Genomic DNA, 18,948 nt, shown 5'->3' with positions numbered 1-18,948 from the left:
ACATCATCATTTGTTTCCACTGCACTGAGGCTTTCTGATTTCTGTCAATAAACTAACCTTTTCGGTGTCAGCTAATTTTGGGCTATTTTGTGATTCTGGGGTGAAAACTCCTTAAAGGTCGCTTATTTCAAGACGTGTCCCTACATAACCCGATTGAAAGAAAATAAATAAGGTCACAGAATAAGATCATATTATATCGCATCCGTTTCTGTTGACTTTTAGATGTGAGGATTTTCCAGCGGAGATCACGAGATTTATTATAAACAAACTGTCCACAAGTTTTAAACATAGCAACACAGAAAAGCTACCTCTCAGATAACCTCATTAGTTTAAATGACCCACTATAACTCTAGCAAATCCTTGACACAGGCAAGACATTTGATTTATCTGCAGATTAAATTAAATAGCCTCAAATAACAGCGGTGGCAGTGATAATTGAGCTGTGGTAGAGTCAAGAAACCTTGAAACACTGTTTAACATCAAACTTGTAGCTGAGTAACAATCAAACAACTGTGGCAGAGACACAAAAAAACAGAAAGATTGAGAGCCAAGGATTCTCATATGTGGTGTTACATCCTCATCAGTCTAACTCTGAGTCAGCTTCAGGCCATGTGCAGACACTGAGCAGAACAGAGATGTCACCGCTCACACAAACATGAACTAATATGGCTCTGAAGGCATAACAAATCCTCTCAGGTCGCTCCAGAGGCTTGCCAGCACATCTGCTGAGAGCTTCTGATTACAGTCACTATTATGGGCGGCTTCAAGCAAAACCATACGGCAATTTCTGCATGGAGATCCCTTCCCTTTGTTGTCTCAATGTGGTAACTCTAATGAGCTTGTGTTCTTTACAGATTAGAGGATCTGCACTCCCAGGCATTAGTTTACGGATTATGGTGACACTAGCGAATGATCTGTACTGAATGTGACCCTTTGTTAACTGATGTGTTTGGCTAGATTGACTGAGAGCTCAATCAAGCACAGGCCAGATATCCTTAATAAGATCAGTGATGTATCATTCATTGGTACAGTTTATGTCATGGTGATGAGAGGAATTACAGGACTGCTTTCATCTTTCATAAAGCTGGCACATGATATATATTTATGTTGCAAATCCAGCATTTTCCTGTATTTTCAAAAGGGACTAGCTCAACATGAATACATCTACCTCAAAGTAGATAAACGCTTTGGCAATTTCATGGCAATCCAACAATAGTTTTTCAGACTAACTCAAAATGTGAGATGTCAACATCTTGGTGACCTTTGTACATGACTTAATGGTAATCAATCAGTTACTTCGGACCGACCAGCCAAGTCTTAATAGTAATTCCACATAAGAAAAAAAAAAGAATACAAGCCACTACTAATTGTTTGAACAGATTTAAAACATTACCGAAACTTTTAAACTACAAAGAAGAATATGTCTTGTGTTGTAGTCGACATGGTCCAATTCAGCCTACACTTTTCATAAATTATCTCAGTGCTTCATTCTCTCCTTTTGATGGGTTTATTTGCTGAGTTAATGGTCTTTTTGAGCAGGGAGAAAAATTATCACTGTCAATTAAAAACAGACAAAGAATATAAAGACATGCTTTGACTGCATTAGGAGAGTCTTTTGTCAGTGCTGCACGGTCCAGTGAACTCAGTGTTGTAAGGTGAAGATGTTCAGGGATTGCTGACCACACAAAGCGCTTCCTAAAATGCTGAGAGAAAATTGAGCAGTAGATACAATCTGTCCCCATCGAATTGTTAATTAAACCCATTACATCTGACAGCATTTGCCATGAATACTTAAAAAAACCCACCATTTTAAAAGCAAACTATGACAAGGACCTTTATAGCTCTTCTAATGTATTTTGCCAACAATCATAATTCTAGATTAGACCAAATATTTATTGTTATAATAACACTGACACTTGCCCACTTAAGACGACAGTGGAAACATGCATTTTCCCCTAAACAAATCTTACAAGGCTTACAACAACCACCACACACTGTCCCAAAATACATCAGTAAAGTCCCGAAAGACAGAAAATCTACAAGAATGCAGCTGTGAATGCGTCAGCTCAGATATCACATTGAACACATAAGCCAGTGTCTCTATTGGAGTTTAGATCACAGCATTAGACCATAATCCTCCCTCAGGAGTTTATGACATTCATGCCAACAGAAATGCTGCAACGTTTGAAATTTTCCATGGTACAATTCAGCTTGTAACTTTTAACAACTCTCTGTTTAAGCAATATTCAAAGATCTTAGAGCATTAAACATGTTTTTCTTGACCTTACATTAGGCTACGTATGTTTAAGTTGTGAGCAGCTCAGCCAAATTGTTACATTTCAACAGTTTGTAGAATTATGAAGAGATAACACCATCTAGTATACCTACATCGATTAATATTGACAAAGATAACTTCCCATGACCTTGACAAAAGTGACTTAGCTAAAGGCACACAGGATGTAAATCCTGGTCTCCAGTATCAGATCCACAGCACCTATCATCAAGACTGACCTTTGACCAACAACTTGTCTGTAGTACAAAAACATGCTTCCCTCAAACCTTGCCAAAGTCTGTAGTGCAGTCAAAGCACGGCCAACTTCTTCAAGTGGATTGCGGAGAGCTCACATGGGCTTCATCATCATTCAGGGACAAATGGTAGCTTCCTCTTCAACATCCATTTAATCTTCCATTCTCTGTTTTTCATGCAAGCAAATGTAGATTCAAAGCAACATTGTAATAGCCTAAAAAAATCCATGATGATAAGCACATTGCTACCAACAACTGTTGCACAGTACAAAAATAAATAGTGTTGCAGGGGGTGCTGCTATTGACTGTCATCGACACAAGACAAATGCATCAACAGTTATAGACACGCTGTAAAGCAGGCAATGAAGAGGGAGTGCTGCTGTCAATTCAAGTGTGTATGGAAAAGGACTTAAAATGGAATTATCATTAGTACTATACAAACTAAAAAGACAGGGTTGGATAATGTATGTGATATAAACTTGCAGATCGTAAAATGATGTTGCACTAGAAACGAAACATTGGTGATATTATTTTGATTCTCCTGATATTTTCAACTCCCAAATACAATCTTCGGCATCAGCCTCAAACATCCAGTATTGGACTGGCCATAAAAGGATGTACACTGTTCTATAAACAAGGAAAACTATAATTACAGGGAGGATATCTTTATGTTGATTGACAGAAATCAGTAACAAATGCTTCAGTTTATTAACGCACTGCTGATTCTATGTTGGCAGCTTAATATTGCGGCTTCAAACATGTCATTTTGTGCACAAGTTGCCCTTCAAAAGTTATGGCACAGAGCTGAAAGCAGTCCCAGCTAAGTTATAACACTGCTGGTACTCTCTGCTGAGCTGCAGGGCCTCCCCAGTTTCCAGGCCTGCCTCATTCCATCCAGCTGACATTTCCCCACTGTGGGAGATGGCTGATCTTCACAGAGGCTACTCAGTCTGGCCTTAGTTAGCAGCTACTCAGCGCTTTCATGCACACAGCTGCAGGAACTCTGCGGTCTGAACTTGGACAAAGACTTATGGAAAAATGTGTGGGAGCATGAAGCGATCATTCTCACTCATGTGACGTCTTTCACTGTGAGGTAACTATTTTTTCATCCACATGAGAATTAGTCTAATACAATATCTGGTGAATCTATAACTGCTAAGTGTTAAAGCTTGAGGCTCATTTCCAAGATTTAAAATACACCAGTGAAGAAAAGGTGACACCCAACTTCCTCTAGCATAAATGCAGACAGACAATGTCGACAGACAAGCTGCATTTTTTTTCACCTAATACTTTGGTGTAGCAGTAAATATGGCTTGCTGGAGTGAAATATTGCAGCACTAATACACAACAACTGCACCACCTTCAACTGGGAATAGACAGAAGTAAATTATTTCCTCTAAAGCAATCTGTTGCTGACTGATGCGCAGATGAGCCGGCTGGCCATCAATAACTGTCAACACAGGATCTGCTGCATAGAGGTCATAAAGTGTGCACCCAGTATAAAATACATACACCATGTAGATACAGAATATTTCAAACTAGCTGTCAGGTCACATCTAGGCAACACAGCGCACCATTTCTCTCTGCAGTCGACAGGAAGAATAGAAGAGTCTGCAACGGATTATCTCTGCAAGATTCTTTTTTATATCTGATAAAACCAACTTGGAAACACGGTGTATCTAAAGCTACACTAACACATGCCTGGCTTGTAATATAACATGATAAAACAATGAACTTAATATATCTCACACAACCCAGCAGGAGTAGGCATCAACCAGTACAGGACTTCCTACCTTTAAGAACTTAATATATAAAATGTGGATCAACTGCTTCTTGAAGATCAACTATAAACCTTCAATATCAGTTTTCTGACACTTGGGTGAGGCAAAAACAAACTTTGGCACAACACTGATATATATGGTTATCGTCAAATGCACCCACAAGATAACTTTTGCATATCCTAACCTTGCACAGTGGCCAAGTTCTGCTATTTTCATTCCATCAACATAACTGTATCAATAGCGCACATAACATATATGTAAATTGATATCACAACATGGACCATATTCTAGCCATCAGCTTCATCCAGCCTGTTCTAGAACACTAATCAAATAGAGCATTCATGTGTTGCTACAGTACACCCCTGCTGCAACAAAGACAAAATTAGATCAATGTATTATTAGCTTTGTATAAGATCTTACTAGATTAGAAGACATAACAGAGGAGGCTGCAGTCTGAATGGGACAAAGCCACCACCGGAGGACACTTCAGTGAAGACAGAGGATGTGAAAAGCCTTGAACATTTTTTTGCTCAAGATACTGTTTGCATAAAATGTGGTGGAAAGCATTAACAAATGCACACAAGGTACAACCAAATATTTACCACACGAGGTCATGTCATTTACCAGCACACTGCAGACAAATTTAGAAAAGGGAGGAAAAGAAAACTACATGTCAATTAGCGGGAGGCATTTCCACAACAACTTCACGCAACTGTCCAGAAAGCTAGTTTCCCCAAATGTTTATCACTACAGATGCTCAGTCAGCATCATTTGTAGATAAAAATGCTGATTCAAAAAAGAGGAGCCCTAAAACATAATCCAAGCACATTCCACTTAGAATTCATAAACATTATGTTTTATCATCTTAAAATAATTCTAAATCTGCAAAATAGGCAATACACAAAACTTCAATGTTGTGATTGCAAACAGATTTAAGATGTCAGTTTGTTGATATTTTCTGCTTTGCATGGTAGGTCTTTGTCTTGAAGAGCTGATTCATGTACTTAACACTGCATACCAAACAAAGACACCTCTAACAATCCCCAGCAGATTCCCATCAACCATCAGTGAGAAATATTAGTTAAGATGAAGTTGGCTTTAGCACAACAGCTGCTTTTAGATAAACTTCTCTGTGTGACCTGACTGTTGTTATGCTCAAAACACAAGTTTTGCATACAGCCGGTGAGGGGGAGGTGATGTCATGCTTATCAGGCTACTGGAAAAGTTAGTTCAGCGCAAAATACTGGATAAACATGTCTCGGTTAGATTAAACATCAATGTGACAAGTATCCATTAATCTAATTACTTTCTGGACAGAAAATGTAATCAAAACTCTCAAAGCACTACCATCTATGCTGTCATTTACAACACTATCATTTACAAGTATGTCTTAAAACAACATGTACTCAAAGGTGCATAGAAAGAGTTACACTTCTAAGGGTGAAATAAGGTCTTGTTGAAAGGAGGGAAATGCAGTTAACCATGCACAGTGAACATGCCGTGGACTGTGGGAAGCACCAAACCACCCAGTCATCCTGCTGCACACGAGTGAAGTTCTGCCAAATATGAAGTCAGATGTTTAGTGGTTAGGTCACTGTAGAAGCAATCCGTTCTTCAGAATTTATTTTAAGGCATCGAGAATTTCTGTTATATTAGCATTTTCAGTGTCTCATGATGCTATTTAAACACAAGGTTCTTAAAATTAAATTCAAAGGTTAAAATGCTGACATCGAAAAGACACATACTAATGACTCAATACTTTACTTTGGTTTCATTAGGGGAGGTCCATCTAAACGTGCAGCAACTGTTTAATATGGATTGAAGAATTTATTTCAGTCCTATTCATGTAAGATGTACATTTTTTTGATGACACAGAGGAAAAGAGCTACTCATTAAAAACTGACCCCCTCACCAAAAGACCAGCCTCACTTGCCCAAACCAACCAAAACAATCTCCGGTTACCATGACAACTGTACCACTGTCTTTTGATGCGGATGACCGTGGGAGTAGGAACATTTCTGCAGAGGTTACTCAGAGATGATTTTCACATAATACACCCTCTAAAAACAGTCATCCTGATGTTAATTTTAATTTCTGGAAGATTCTGCAGTAAACATAATACAGTATTGAATAACTGCTCAATCACATTTCAGACACTTTTGCTTTTTTAAAAAAATGCTATTATAAGATTCTGATGTATTTCTGATGCCACTTTAGTTTTCTATCATTGCATGAAATTGAATGATGTGATGATGAGACTATGTTTCTGACATCTTATTTAAAAAAACTTGAATTTATCAATCATGTATAGAGGAAACTAATCTGTATATTAAATAAAAAAAAATAAGAAAGTATTACTTTGCAACCAAATGCAACCAAAACAATACTCCGCTCAGACCAAACAAAAAAGCCACAAACTGCCATTAACATCTGGCTTTTGACTTTAACGTGAATGAGTACAACTGGAATTCACTCATGCATCAAATCACTCAGCAGTAGTCACGAGTATTAACTGGTTCCAGCTCTGATTGGCTGTGATGGGGATACAAAACTAGGGTCAACACACTAAATTCTGCCTCTTGTCAGGTGTGTGACTAGAATGCACATTCAATTGAACTCTACAAGTCATTCTGTAAAAGTGTCCCCATGACAAACTGCTGGTCCCCTGACGATATTTGAGATTTGACCCCCATAGTTTACACTCAGACATACTTTCAATTAAGCAAGTATGTAAGTGTATGTAAGTTGTATTAAGCATCCCTTTCTGTTCTGCTTGAAGTGGCCATCCATCTCCAGGGGAATGTGACTGCTGTCTTTAAAACCATGGTGAGGAAAACACAAACATCTCAAACAAGGAGAGTGACTTGAGGGAAAGCTTGGTGAAGCAGACAGCCTGAATGGTGGATGTCATTTGTCTGAACCAGATGTGCTTACAAATCAGCTGCTGTTTTCAACAACTCCTCAACAGTACACAAAGTTACATTTCAGTTTGGGCTACTTTCCTCATGTTGTCTTATACTGCTGTTAATGTAAAGTATACAATTATAGGGTATTTTATATCATTATAATCGATTTCAATATAGCAAAAAATACATAGCAATTATCTTAGATAATTGAAATGAAGTGTATATTGTACTGACGGGAGCCGTCCAACATACTCTGATAGGTATTTTCAGCAAAAACTGGATATCAGTTGTCTGTTGAATCAATACCACAGTATATTTCTAGTCCAATCTGCCATGTGGAGTTAACACTTCACTGAACACCACAAATCAAAAAAAGCCATATTCATTTACTTGCCAATTTGTAAAAGTACTTTGAACACAACAGCCGTCTGCTGAGCAAGATCAATTTACCAAGACTAACGGTAAGTAAGAATATTATCCATTTTCTTAAAATATCAGAAAAAAGTGAGGCAGTCAGTATTAGGACTTACAGTATAAGTTGTTTTGTCCACTTCAGCTCTGATTAAACTGCAACAGATGAACTTCAAGTCTTCAGGAAGAATCTTCCAGGTCATCAAGCTGATGATAGAAAGGCAAAAACACGAGCTCAATCCACATCTAGTAACAGAGAGAAGTTCTATCCTTCAATGGAGCATTCAGTCTGTTGTCTGATGTTTTGTAAAAGCAAAAAAACAAAGAAGTAAACAATTTATCTTAAGTGGAACAAATTGTCGGTGGCCAACAGTAGCTGATATGTGCATGGGTCATCTGGCTCCCTGCAGGAAGTCTGTAAAATAAAGGAGCCAAAATCAATACCGGTAATAAGCCATCAACTGAACAAAAGAGGTCAGTGCTTCCAGACAGAGAGGGATTAGAGCTGGCATGCTTGTCTGGGTAAAGCGGTCTGAACACTGCTGTCCTACACTTGGACTGAAGTTTTGCTACCAAGCGTTTCTAATTTTATTGGCGGTGCTGTGTAACCTACTGTCTCTATGTGCTTATGGAAAGATTAATTCATTTACGTGGCTTTGTATTTTGACAGATTTATGCACTCTGTCAAACAAGCACATGAACGCATTAGTCCCAGCCTACTTCAGGGCTTGTCTTTCATTTGACTGCCTTCACAGGAGTACAGCAATTGATTTTATTAAATCTGAAATGTGTCAAATAAAGAGAAGTCCTTGCCATGTTTCTTTTTTATGGTATTTACAAATCAATGCAAGAAATCGCAGGCATGTAATCACATTTTGAACTTTTTGCTCATTCAAAAACATTTTTATTTTCTGTCCTTTTTTTTAACCAAATAAACATTGATTGCATTTTCTTAGTATAGCTGCATTTTATATTAATGTACTTAGAAACATGTATTATATCACTTAATTTTGCTATATCATGAAACATTCTCATTATTTGACAAAACATATCACAATAATTAGGCATAGGTGCACACCACAATATAAAAGCCGCTCACAGCTTATTAAAACATATAACATGTCTGGACCAATAAATTTATTTGATTGCTGTAGACTGAAGCATCATTTAGTTTTCATAACATGAAATCAGTTTGTTTTAAAGAATGCAGACATTTTATTTTCATTATAAAGCATTAAGTGATAATGTCATTGATAGTGACATAAGACACAAAAGAATTGTTATCATCACCACGAAGGACCCCTTGATCCCTGCTGAATTCTAACAAATAGCTAACTACATTCTAACGACCGTGCCTACTAGCAAAACAGAGACACCATGCAGTTAACTTCAGTTGTCTTTACGATGACAAAACAGAAGAAAATAGTGGCTTCAGAAAAAAAAAAAAACAGCTGACCCCTGGGTTAAATTACAACCCGCATAACATTAAAACATAAATCTTGTGCTCCTGGAGAGAAGGCAGTAAAATACAGCTGTATGAGGTCTTGCGTTAAATCTGTTGTAAATACTCAGCTTTGTAATAATGTGTGCAAGTTGTTAGCAGGTCAGAGGTAAACCTGACATGGATACTCTCTGGCGTCTTTGTTCTGTGTCCTCAGGAGGCTGTCCTGGAGGAATTCTTTGAAAAAAAAAATCGTTGGCCTGCTGATTTATATTAGTTCTCACTAACAAAAGACTTTCGGATATCCTCTATGCTCATTTGCCAGTGCTAACACTAACGTAATTTCCAGGACCAAAATGAAAGTTTCCTTCTTTAACTTTCAGTGTTGGATGTTATTCTTCCTCAGGGGTTATCAGGAGACAGGGAGGTGACGAGTAAATCAGGACTATTTCATCAGTTTTTGTCTCCCTGCAGGAATCTGAGGGTGTTAAATGTTACCTCTGAGTGTCATCAGTTGACATCATATTCCTAAAAGGAACAACTGGCCAATTTTCAACCTTGTTCCCATGCATTAGTCATGAGACTGAGATGTCTACAGTGTTAACGCCCACCATACTTCCCAATGATTTCTTTATCACTGCAGTTAATACTGGAAAGGCCCAGAGTGTCCCAACAGCTCAATCAGCCATCAGGGTAGTTATGTTTTAACAGCAGAAATACGTTTCTTGTACAAGTGTGGACGATATGAGAGCTAAACATGGTTCATCTATTTGCTTAACAAGAAGAAATTAGTCATCACAATTTATAAAAATCCATCTTGGTTTCTTCCATCTTGAAAATTCTGATGTGCGCTTTTCACTATTTTCTGGCTTTTTTTTTTTTTTTTTCTCAGATTAATCAGATACTGCCCTCTGGAGTACTGAAGGATAAACGTCTCACAATATATATGTGCTCAAGTACAAGTGATGGACTGATTCATATATTTAATGAGCATGGTCTGGAGTTGCATTCTGCATGGGATTCCACAAAAAAAAAAAAAAAAAAAAAAAAGACAAAGATGATGATCTGCCTCATCCTGGTTGTTACTGTTATTGTTAATCCGTTGATGGTGTAGGGTTCATTCCTGACACAATATTTTACATAGAAGGAATTTCCCTCTGATTTGGTGTTAAAGCGTTTTATATAGATTCAATTTCACACTTGTTACGTGTATTTGGCAAGGCAGCATGCATGTGGTCCATTAGTATTGTGTAACTTCAGCAACGTGAGTCCAACAGGCCTTCATTTAATGCTGCTGCCAAGTTCTTCAAGATCTCCCCTCTGAGAAGAAAACCATGGAAATATCCAAACTGGTTATTTGAGTGATGTTGTCATCAGCTTTGCCTTCTTTCTTGGAAACACTAAAGACAGAATACACAATTTATGCTAAAGTTTTAGCATACATACAGCTGGGAGGATCACTTTCACGTGTTTTGAAGTAATGGAGACAGTTCTCTGACCCCTTGTCAAAAATCCCTGTGGCCTGATGTTTCCATCTTTAAATATTTGGTTTCCAGGGAAACCTTGAATAGCATGAGTACAAATGTTTCAAAAGCTGACAAGAGTTTTCTTTCTGTGCATTTTTGGCTAATCAGTAAATGTACAAACAATAATATTGTTGCATGATTTGGATGAAATTAACAATATTGTACCAGGTGACCTCTGCACTGTTTAAACAAGTCATTCATGGATGGATGCCATCAGTAGCAGAGATTTCTAATTCCACATGCAGGATTCATTGGTATTGTGCTGCAGATGTGAATTTTGGCACTGAAAATAACAAGCGTAATTTATAACTTTAAAGGCAACACCAGACTTCTACTTTCAAAAGGCTTTAGACTCAGGCAGACAAAGACAAAGTGTAAGCAAGTTAACAAAAACCAAGGCCAAAAATCGACATCAGGATACAACAACGCGATGAATCAGGTTGTTGTGAGGAAGCTGAGACACAACAGTTTAGGTCAAGATCTGATGGTCTGCTGGATAGTTTCCTTTTACTTTGATTTTTTTTTTAAATGACACTGCTCTCTTATAAGGCTAGCATATATAAAAAGGCTGTAGGTAGTAACTAATAGCTTAATTAATGATATGTAAACAGTTGATGCTTTATAGATCAGTTATAAGTCATTTCTTAGAGAAGCGCTGCAGTCAAAAAAGTGTGCAAGTGAGTGGATATCATCCAATCAGTGATTGCTTGCAACTTTCCCAGCTGGTTGATCAAGCACAGTTTTTAAATCTTTAAAACACTGCCCAGTTATAACAAATTCTCCTACTGAAGAAATCATATTGTTTATATGTACTAATTTGAACCATTTGTCTACTGCAGGAACTGGATATAAGGTATTCTAACCCACTGTGGATATTTATCAGGCTACCAATATCCAATATCTCTGTCAGGATGTCCTGTGGCAACCTCATTAATTGTGTAATGGATATAAAAGCTTAAACTATAAACATTCTTCTCTTTTCTCCAGGAGTCCTTCCAAAAAGAACAAGGCCCCAGGAGGCCCTGGAACATCTCAGATTTTGTCATGAAGTTGTTGAACAGGGCTTCCTGATCCAAGAACGCCAATAAAACACACCTCTGCCCTTGAGGCTTGTTTATTTGAATGGATGACTGCTATTTTGGAGATAACAACATGGATGATAAAGCAATATATAAATCCATCAAAAGATACTAACTCATGACTTTTTGTGATGTAAAACTAATGAATTTCATTTATTCCTGGATTCTTGTACTAGCTTACTATGGTAGAATGTCAATCATTTTAAAGCCAATCATATCTACTATTGTCTGTTATCTGATTCAGCACAGTCTAACACATTGATTAGAGGCTCATTTCATTCAGCATTAGTTACCACATTAGTTGGCGGATGACTGCATGAGTGGAGAGAGGAAACAGGCACATAGTGTCAATAGGTTCACTTGAGTCAGGGCAGATGAGTCACGAGGTGGAGTCATGCACCAGTGGAAATCTACTACCAGAACACGTGCACACTTAAAAATATTCAACCAATAATAACTAGTTAATATAAAACAAATCTGTGTAATACTGTTAGCCTCATTACAGACCTTGAAATCACCACAAAATATTCCAGAAAAGTTCAGCGATTCAAATTGGTTGACCAATCAGAACTAACCAAAATTAGGAACAGGATACTGTTTGTGCCATCTACATACCTTTAGAGCATTTCCTTTACTACAAATTTTGAGCATTTAGGAAGGCAGGCCAAGCTTTTTATTTGTATAGTATGTTTCAACTACAAGGCCATTTTAATCAGTATTTTTTGATTTGTCATTTGTGGTTTGTTGGTTTGGATACAGTTTGTGTAATCCCAGATAAAAATATCCGCGTATGAAGTGTGAAACAACCAAAGTCAAGTTTAACACGCAAATCTATTTTTAAGTTTTACAGCAAGACAGAGAATTTAATAAATGAGGTCACTGATGTCCAGGTGGGGGATGAATCAGAGGATGAGTTACCCGCTGGTCATGCAAACTCCTCGCTCTCAACAGTGGAGCCACTGACATCAGACTGTCTGTGAAACACAAGCCGGCCTTTCACTACTCAGCTTTTATAGTTCTAGTCATATGATTAACTGGATGTATTGGATTTTATGGCAAAAATACAAGTTGTTACATGTCTTACCAAGATTCATAATGTCCTCTTTCCCAAAGATAAATGTAATGTTTTAAACAGAAGACATCATTAACTGTTCTACACTGCAGCACAGCCTCTGACACACCACAGTGGTTCATACATGCAGAAACTGCATGGGAAGTGAGTCTGTGTCCTGCCTTTTTAATTATGTATTGACAAGACCCCGGGGAGTGACCTAATTTCACTGCTAACCAGCATTTAGTCAGTCAGTGTGGGACATGTTTAGAAGAACATACAAGAACATGATTCCGTTCTGTATAAAGATATTAAACCTTTGTCTGACTGGAGGGTCCAATCATAGTCAAGGTTTTTTTTTTATGTTCTGCGTCACTCGTAGCTCCTGATCTCTATGATGATGATCAGAGTAGAAATGCCACAGTAAAAAAATATTCAATACAGCACAAGTTAAAGGCATTATCACATTAAAATGATTGGATATTGCAAAACCATTATTACCATCATAAAGTCTTAGCATAATAAAATAATGTGCAATACAATTATGAGCCGTTAAAAGGCTAATAGGGCTCATACCACTGCAGTTATATCCAGTACATACTGTTTTCAACTGCAGTACCAATTTAAGGAAACTAAGCACAGAAGGTAAACAAAGCATTTTATATATCTTTTTCTTTCTATCTTAAGATATGCTCCCTTACATTTCCAATAGAGTGAAAGAGCTAAAATCATGTTTTAATGGCGTGTTCCTTTTAATTATGTATTAAAGATGACATAATACAATCACCAAAACCACAATGTAAATGTAAATTTAAGTTCATATCAGCCACCCCAAATATTCAAGTAAATGACAAGTAAGTGAATATTACACTGAAGTTCTGTAATTCAGATGAAAGTACTTAGTTGCTCTTCCCTCTGCATCAGCTTCAGAATTGTATAATTTACAAAAACTGTTAATCCCTGCTGGTACTGGCAGGCAACGGTAAGCAACGGTGAGTGATCTTATTTAAACTTAAGACTTAAGACTTAAGAGTAGACCATAGCAGGTTAGCTTCAGTAAAATCTTAAGTTTTAAATGGTTTGCATTCCCAAGAGTTCAGTAGTTACTCTTGTCCAGCAGTGGCTCAAACACTGGTCATCAGAAAACATGTGTAAACATTCCAAAGGATAAAAATGATCTAATGTGCTTCGGCCTGTGTAAGCATCCTGAAGTGTGTAGGATTGTGAAAATATCTCTTGAGTACTAGAAATAACATGGCAATAAACAGCTGTAGGTTTATGAAATGCTCTTCTGTGGTAGATGGTGAAAAGAATGTGGGTGCACGGTAATTCTGGAAGAGATTAAAAAAAGCTTGGAAAAAGGTACAAAGATACAAGGTCTAAATCAGGTCTGATAACAATTACCTACGGTAGCAGTACAACTAAAATGCATGGGTGAGTTGGCCATTTCTCAGAGTAGGTTTATGGTTAGCTATATTTGTTTCTGGATGCTTTCACTTTATTTTTGCCTGACGGTCCGGTCCAACAGAAATGAGTTTTGTATCAAGAAGGGAGTCCAATTTGAGGGGGAAATGTAATGTAATGTAATGTAAATGGCATTGTTTTAAAATACTAATACCAATTAAAGTTTCTTTTCCACATAGCTGCAACTAATAATCGTCAAATAACCATTTTCCTCAAGAAAATGAATCGTGTGGTCAGTAAATTACAGAAAAAGTTCAATAAAAACCAGAGTACTGGTTGCTTTTAGACATACAGAAATAGCACAACAGGATTCTTCCTTGTTTTACATCATGCTACAAAACACACAGCTCATTTGGCTGATGCTCAAGCCATAAAACAGCATCCAGAAACAGGAAATGGAAACTGTGGCTGCTGTAAAATTCGTGGGATCACCATGTTGGCAAACTTGGAATTGTTTGCAGCTTTATCTCCTACTCTGAACTGCCAGCATATTACCTTCTCCCTTGGCCATGAATGCTTTTGCTGAATTTCTCTAGACACATTAATGTCCAAAGGGCTTCACTGTAATCTGATTGTGAGACAAGTTCAGGCCATTTTAACTTGAATGCAGTGATTCTTGGCAGCTACACAGTGTCCTTCACTTTAAAGTTGATGTGACTTTAAAAAGTATGAGGACTAAATAAACAGAGGAACTGCAGGTGTTTCTTCTAATCCCTTTTGACCAACTGCCAACAAACATTCGAGACCAGGCATGTCGTTATGACAGCAGTTATGAAGCTACGTCTTAATCTGAGTGGGACAAGGGCAGCATACGTCAGCCACGACACTACAAGTAAATGTTTAGATTACAGAGGATACTTAATACTGTCAACACAAATTTATAATTTTTCTGTACTTCATCAATGCCTTTCACTACTGGTTTGACAAAACAAGGCTAAGAATCTACAGCCATGCTAGCAGCTCTGTATGGCTTTGAGCTAAATGCTCAGTGCACTGATATAGTTAACTAGGAATTTAACGCTTATAAATTACCCCAAGCATCCTTTTCTGCACTATAATCTCTGATAAACAAGTTTCTGCATGACCCGATACCAATTTATCTGTGGTATGCCAATATCAGCTACCTGGTATGTTGGCTGGGCCAACAAAGTACAGCTGAGGCTGATGGAAATCAGGTATTAAGTCAGATTTGTTACTAGACTAATTTTGATCTGATGATTGCGCTAGATGTAAGGTAAAGGGTTCACTAAATATCATCCTCTAGGCAACAATTATGTATACATTGTATACGAAACTACTTGGTAATCCATCCAATAGTTACTGAAATGTTTCAGTCTGGAAAAGTCTTGAACGGACTAGCTGACCAAAAGCCAGAACAGCAGACCGACATGCCATGACTAAAACTGTTAAGTCTGTCTCTGGTAAGTTACTTTTTACAACCAACACATCACCTAAAAAAACAAAAAAACACTGTTTCTTACTGCAGGCCACCTCAAGTCTTTAAAATGGTGACATCACACTTCAGCTGTTGCTACTGTATACATGACTTTGAGTTGAGTTACCCAACTCCTGACTGAGCTGAATCCTGGGTGAAAAAAAGAAGAGGCAGTGACATGGTAGCCGAAACATGCCTGCTTTCTATCATCAGTGGAAACGTCCCAGTGCTTCCACATAAAATCAACAAACTGGCCAACAAAGCCACAAGAAATTAAACAGAGGGACAACTGTGCCTCGAGCCACCTCACATTAAAATCCCATAGTTTACCAGCTCTTTTCAGGACACATTAAATTGATTTCTTGGCATAAAAAAAATACTTTTATGTTATAAAAAAATATATATATAATAAAATAAAAACTTAGTTTCAATCTAACCCAAGAATTCTAAAATAAAAATGTAATGTGCATTTTTAGATTTGTGCCACAATTTAGTGCATGATATTTCTGTGCTTCCACTGATCAGTTCAATAAAAGCGCTCCCTCTGTTGGTCTTTGATTCAATTTTTGATGTAATGTTTGAATCCAAGGCAATGAGTCATTCACCAAGATCAAAACCAAATTCTACTGTAGCTATCACTTTTTTCCATACCATGTGTCCACTTATTGCTACATCTATTAGTAAGAACAACTCTTGATTACATTTCAGTTTAATAATTTATTAAAAATGTAATACAAGCATTGCAACTCTGCTTTTGATTTAGATGACGGAAAGCTCATTTCAATTATTTTTTTATTCTAATTGATAATCAATATTGTTTGTTCCAGCCCTTAACAAAATCTTCCATTCATTTCATATAAGAGAGTCTTAAACAATTAAGCATTACTTCACCCAAAACTCTCCTTCACTTAAAAGACTCCAACAAGGCCAGTTAAACATCTGTGGTCGAGCCCTATTCATGTCTATCAGCTGACCTTTACCCTCAACAAAAAACAGAAAATACACAGTGGAGTCTGAAGGAAATATGGACACATAAATTTCATAAAATAAACTCTCTGAGCACATCCTGAATCATGCTCACAATGCCTCCAATCCCCCATGGGGTCAAAGCTGCACTAAGTTCTATGAAACCAAACAACACGTTCATTACTCTGGTTGTTTAGTCTGAAGGACACCACTGGCATCTGCGCTTAATGTCTGACTGTAAGAGAGCAATCCCAAAGTGATGAGGTATTTTGAATATGCCGTCATCGCTCACGATGTCTGGCTTATGTACGCATTACAACTTGCTTGTTCTGGCCAAGTCCAAAACTGAGCATCCGCCTCACCTTTTCTGTGTGGGTTTACTTCCCAGACCAAGGGAGATAGTATGTTTTGCACAATTCTGATGAACTTGTATGAGCTCAAATTAACTAAATCTCTCGTTTTCCCTAATAAGACAGAAACTTCCTAATGACATTTGAACTTTGTTGAACTTGAGAGAAAGTTCTGAGTTGGGTTTCCACATGTTAGAGGGTATGTATCTTCCATGTATCTTCCATGTATGTTTTTACTATTCTACATCTTTAATAACAACCAGAGTTATCTTCCCTATAAAAAATATTTTATTGATTAGTTGATTAATCGGTTATCACTAGGATAAACTGACCAATTGACTTGATGCCTGATTTATCAATTGAGATACTTTCCATGAAAAAACATTTTATGGTTTCAGCTAATAAAATGTGATGTATCAACTTCTTTCCCTTGCATCCAGACATTTCGTGTGCATTACTGGAAGGGCACAGAGTACTGTTCCCTTTCTATTCTGTAGTTTCACCTGACAGAAAAGCAAAAAGACGCATGGAGTCAAATGTTCATTAATTTTCCATCTGCTTTCCTGTCAGCCCCTGAGAAGCACCCAGTGATTTCTTATATTACAGGTTCACATGAGTACAGAAGAGTTACTTCCTTTCTGTGCTCTTGTTAGTGGTCCCTTCTCCACAGGTGATAGAACATTATTGTTTATTATTCTTTTTTCCACCATTTTTCTGCCATTTGTGTCAATGCTTGTGTCCACTATACAATCAGCCAAATAAGAAGATAAATGTAAGTTGCAGGTGCTCCAACAAGTACAGTAAGTCTAAGTGATTTACCTACAGTGACCCTGGCAGTTATCTGAACACAACACACAAAAACTGTGCAGCAACTAACCGGGCCAAATAACAGTCAACCTCCTCCAACAGAGCGGACAACATTGGAACATTTCTGTGGAGATTCATTTAGCAACAGCAGAGCTCAAACAGATAGGCGAGTGCAGGAGTGTGTCATCTATTCCACTCAGTAGTAGTCCATTTGACTGTTGGAAAGAGTATGCAAATGTTTATCCCATGCCTGCTCCACTGTCAGAGCCCATAAACATCATTCATTTCAGCACAACAAGCCCTCCAAATTAAACAACAACATATGCTGCTTGTACAGATCCTCATCTGTCAGGGCCTTTTCAAACTTTCAAACTGCTTCTGATATATGAGGTTTGGTTATGTTAAGGCACAAATACGATTTGAGATCATGTCCAAAGAAGTATGGATTCAGCTTTGTACAGCAAACACCCTGGTGGCTGTTCTTTGTGATGCTCATGAATTCTTAAGTGTCTCTGATATAAATTAATAGAAGACCCCTCTCAATGTTACACAATTCAACAGCAACTTAGCTACTCAAGTGGATTGCTGTACCTGAATACATGTTACTAGCGCTTTTTAATTTTCAAGCTACTTTTCACTTCTCTCCAAGCCCAAATTTCAGCTTGAAATACTGTGCTTTTTAAATTGACTTTTCAATATTCACTATAAAATATCTTGGCATACAAAGCATATGGAGAAAAAAAAACATGTACTACTCACTACTACTGTTGGTACAAATTCGGCTTTGTGGATGTAGCCAGCTAATGGCGTAGCTATTTATGGTAACGGACAACTAAAATTGCCTTGCAGAGTACTATGCTAGCGTAAGACACACACAACATCCATGTTAGAACAAGAACACTTATCTGGGTTAAGTGAAGCAGTGGTCCTCATCTTGAGGAGGCGTTCTCAATCCCGGAAAGCAGCAGGGAAACTTGGCTTAAAGTTTGTCTTTGCGGCTAGCTAACAGCGCAGCTAACTATGGTAACGGACAACTAAAATGGCGTCGCAGAGTGTCCGTTAACGTCGTATTCAGAGCTGTCAATCATGGAGGTTGGGCTGTTGATTCTTTCTGATTGAGACGAGATGAGATGGAAAGTAGAGACAGGAATACATTCCACAGGTGAGTGTAACATCCTGCGACAGGTGAATGTATGAAAACATCC

The 18,948-nt window shown here is 37.7% G+C and overlaps 1 protein-coding gene across 5 annotated transcripts in view; it reads right to left on the bottom strand.

Moving 5' to 3' along the window:
• zmp:0000000846 (tenascin) overlaps nucleotides 1–18,629 on the bottom strand; it is a 54,473-nt gene extending 35,844 nt beyond the window's left edge. The window contains exon 1 of one of the 5 annotated variants that reach the window (XM_037118260.1): nucleotides 7,744–18,629. The gene's annotated coding sequence lies outside the window, so the exon portion shown is untranslated. The remainder of the gene's footprint in view (nucleotides 1–7,743) is intronic. The other 4 variants (XM_037118261.1, XM_037118262.1, XM_037118263.1 and 1 more) reach the window with 4 other exon arrangements.
• Between the last annotated feature and the right edge of the window lie 319 nt (nucleotides 18,630–18,948).

Source organism: Acanthopagrus latus, chromosome 12, assembly GCF_904848185.1.
Source record: "Acanthopagrus latus isolate v.2019 chromosome 12, fAcaLat1.1, whole genome shotgun sequence".
In the NCBI taxonomy this organism is placed as follows: Eukaryota; Metazoa; Chordata; class Actinopteri; order Spariformes; family Sparidae; genus Acanthopagrus; species Acanthopagrus latus.
Note: the sequence above shows the minus strand (reverse complement) of the source record. Positions and strands in the feature narration are given on the sequence as shown.